The sequence below is a fragment of the Aristolochia californica genome, unplaced genomic scaffold, assembly GCF_029961685.1.
Source record: "Aristolochia californica isolate CCGP_79_NKW_82.1479 unplaced genomic scaffold, dmAriCali1.0.hap1 SCAF_2, whole genome shotgun sequence".
NCBI lineage: Eukaryota > Viridiplantae > Streptophyta > Magnoliopsida > Piperales > Aristolochiaceae > Aristolochia > Aristolochia californica.
Genome location: NW_027181881.1, coordinates 41,120,515 through 41,123,811, shown reverse-complemented (window position 1 = coordinate 41,123,811; position 3,297 = coordinate 41,120,515). Strand labels below are relative to the sequence as shown.

General features: G+C 38.4%; 1 non-coding gene across 1 annotated transcript; it reads right to left on the bottom strand.

The window, feature by feature from the left end:
* Positions 1-2,917: 2,917 nt before the first annotated feature.
* TRNAM-CAU (transfer RNA methionine (anticodon CAU)) lies at positions 2,918-2,989 on the bottom strand. The gene has a single exon. It is a non-coding gene; the product is annotated as a tRNA-Met (tRNA).
* Positions 2,990-3,297: the final 308 nt, after the last annotated feature.

The following is a 3,297-nucleotide window of genomic DNA, read 5'->3' as shown; positions in this document are numbered from 1 at the left end:
ATCTAGGGTTTTTGTTTAACTTCTGGAATTAGGGTTTGGGGTATAGGGTTTAGGAGGTTTTGGAGTTATGGGGTCTAGGGTTAGGTTTTAGGAGGTTTTGGAGGTATGGGGTCTAGGGTTAGGGTTTAGGAGGTATTGGAGGTATGGGGTCTAGGGTTAGGGTTTAGGAGGTTTTGGAGGTATGGGTCTAGGGTCTAGGGTTAGGGTTTAGGAGGTTTTGGAGGTATGGGGTCTAGGGTTAGGGTTTAGGGTCTAAGGTTTTTAAGGTTCTCAATTACGGTTTGCGGTGTTTAGTCCAATTCAAATAAGGTTGAGTCGCCTACACGGGCGTCCATTAGCCAACGAAACCCGACCCCCATCACTTACGAGGTAGAGTTCGTAGTAACTGTGAAGTCATATGGGGCTCTACCAGGGGTGTTCGGTGAATTTGGACTTGTTGTGTGTGTGTGTTTGCATTGTTTTGCATCTCCAATGGAAATAGTTGATTAATTTTGGAATGTTTTAGAATGTTCTTTAAAAATTTTGAAGTGCGATGGAATGTTTTTTCCATGTGGTGAGAAGATTCGGGTGTTATGAATATCCACCACATGGTATTTTCTTATTTGTGGTTTTTGCTTCGTGACGGGTAATGGTTGTCTGATAAAGTTTTTTCCATGAGGACAATCTCGGATTTAGATTGAAAATGGCTGCAAGAAAACAACCATGTGGTCGACCATATGACTTTTGGAGCTTTGAAGAAGACAACAAAATGCTCGATCTTTTAGTCGAGCAGGTATATATAGGGAACAAGTTGCCCAATGGTGTTTGGAAGCACGAGGTATATACGGAATGTGTCAGTAAGTTCAATGAAGACGCAGTCAATAAAAAAACTATTGTGCAGCTTAAGAATCGAACAAGATCATGGAAGAAAACATACCAAACGGTAACGAGCTGTCTCAACACTAGTGGGTTCGTTTGGGATGCAACCACACAACGAGTTACTGCATGTTATTCTATATGGCAAGACTACATTAAGGTCAGTAAATCATGATATATTGTAAAACAGTTTGTATTGTTTCGCATTACTAAGAATGATGGTTTATTCTTGTAGGAGCATAAAGAGGCTGAGAAGTATAGACAACAAGGTTGCCCCCTGTACGACAAATTGGCTATGGTAGTCGGAAACACAATAGCCGTAGGAAATAGTAGTACAACTCCTATAGATCTGTGTGATGAAATTATCCATGATGAGTCGGCTCCTATCCCGATGGAGGAGCTCGACAATGTTAAAATAGTTATGGGAACTCCACCGCAATTCAATAGTGGAAATGATTCGACAGCGGATCAATCTCGTGGAAGTAAAGGGCCATCTTCACGTCGTCGTAGAAAGAGAAGCGAATAGCCCACTGAAGACAATAGACAATTAATTGATGTAGTTGGCCAAATCACTGAAGCTATGAAATGTGTTATGAATTATAAGGAACGCGATGTCGAAGAACCTTGGGTCAATGCCCTCATGGAAATTCCGGACCTGTCAAATGCACTGAAGTATGGCGCTCCTGAATGGATAAATACGCCAAGTAAGAAGACCTTGTTTTTAAAAATAACAGTGGCAGAGTGGGTTCAATGGCTTAATTATTGTGCAAACAAGTAATTGTAATGCGTCTTAAGTATAATATCTTTTTTGAGAAGATTGTTATGTATTAAAGACGATATTTGAATTATAACGTTGCTAGATTTATCAGTATGGTTAAGGTTTCTATTTTATACGTTTGTTGTCTTAATATATTATGTGGATAATATGGTGGATGAGTATTGATGTGAATATGATTATTGAGTTTGGATGAATAGGTTATGATTGAAGATTAGCCATTATTTTTGTTTATGACTATTTAGAAGTTTAAATTTGCAGATTCTCATGGATATTATGACAGAAGAAGATATGGATGTAATTATGATTGGATTGGCATGTATTATTGTCGTCATAGTAAGATACTATCTATGCCCTGGCAACAGAGGTGTACCACGTTCTTATGGGATGAATGGTTCGTTTGTATTTGCAAAAGGCCTTAGACAAATCTCCTGTTAAATTTCGAAAAGTTTACAGGATGAATCAAATTGTATTTCACAAATTGGCAACAATACTTAATACCAGAGGGTTTTTATCAGCGACAAAGACCATCTCAGTGGAAGAACAACTTGCCTATTTCCTCCTAACTGTTGGTCAACAACAAGCCTATAGTGTCACAGCAGAGATGTTTGATAGATCGAACTGGTCCATAAGTAAATATTTCAACAAGGAGTTGGATGCTATCCTCAAACTTCACGCTGATTATATCAAACAACCTTCAGAACGCACACACTCAAGGATTTTAAACAATTCAATGTTTTATCCATACTTCAAGGTAACATCACTTGCCCTCTATTTAGGTTACTATACAAATTTAGTCAATACTAATGGCCCCGCTAATATAATTAGGATTGTATTGGGGCTATTGATGGAACGCATATCAAAGCAAATATCCCGCTTGAAGAACAACCAAGGTTCTGGAACAGAAAGGGTTATCTCTCACAAAATGTGATGGCAACATATACATTCGACATGCAATTCACTTATGTATTAGCTGGATGCGAGGGATCAGCAGCTGATTCTCGTGTACTGAAGGACACATTGACTCGCCGAAATAGACTATTTGTACCTGAAGGTAAATAATATATTTTATGCAGTCATATTTTATCTATTTTATCTTTAATTATTATTTTTACCCAAAGCAGTAGGGCTAATCGGGGCTAGCTTGCTACATTGTGACACCACAATAAAATCCACACAAAATTATTTAAAAATAATTTGTGATTAATTTTCATGGTGTGGCATATCCATTTAAAAAAAGTGAAAAAAAAATCAGAATTTAAAGCAAAAAAATTCAAAAACACTTTATATCAGAGCCAGGTTTCGATCCTGGGACCTGTGGGTTATGGGCCCACCACGCTTCCGCTGCGCCACTCTGATTTATACATTTTGAACTTATTCCTATATATATATATCTAATAATAAATCCCCCCGGCGACGCTTCCGCCGGCTCTCTTCTTACCGTCTCGAACCGACGGACACTTCGTTTCCTTGTTCCTCGCACAGTTTTTCAAGACGGAGAGTAAAAGTTTTTGATCCATTTAAGGTTGTACACTGCGGTTCCAGATACATGCTTTTCCGTGTACATTAATGGCTTTTTCCCGTTTCATTGCAGCATGTATGTCCTCTTTTCTTTTTCCGTTTCTTCTGCTAACTAAAACTTCGATTCTTGCGAAATCTAAACGCAT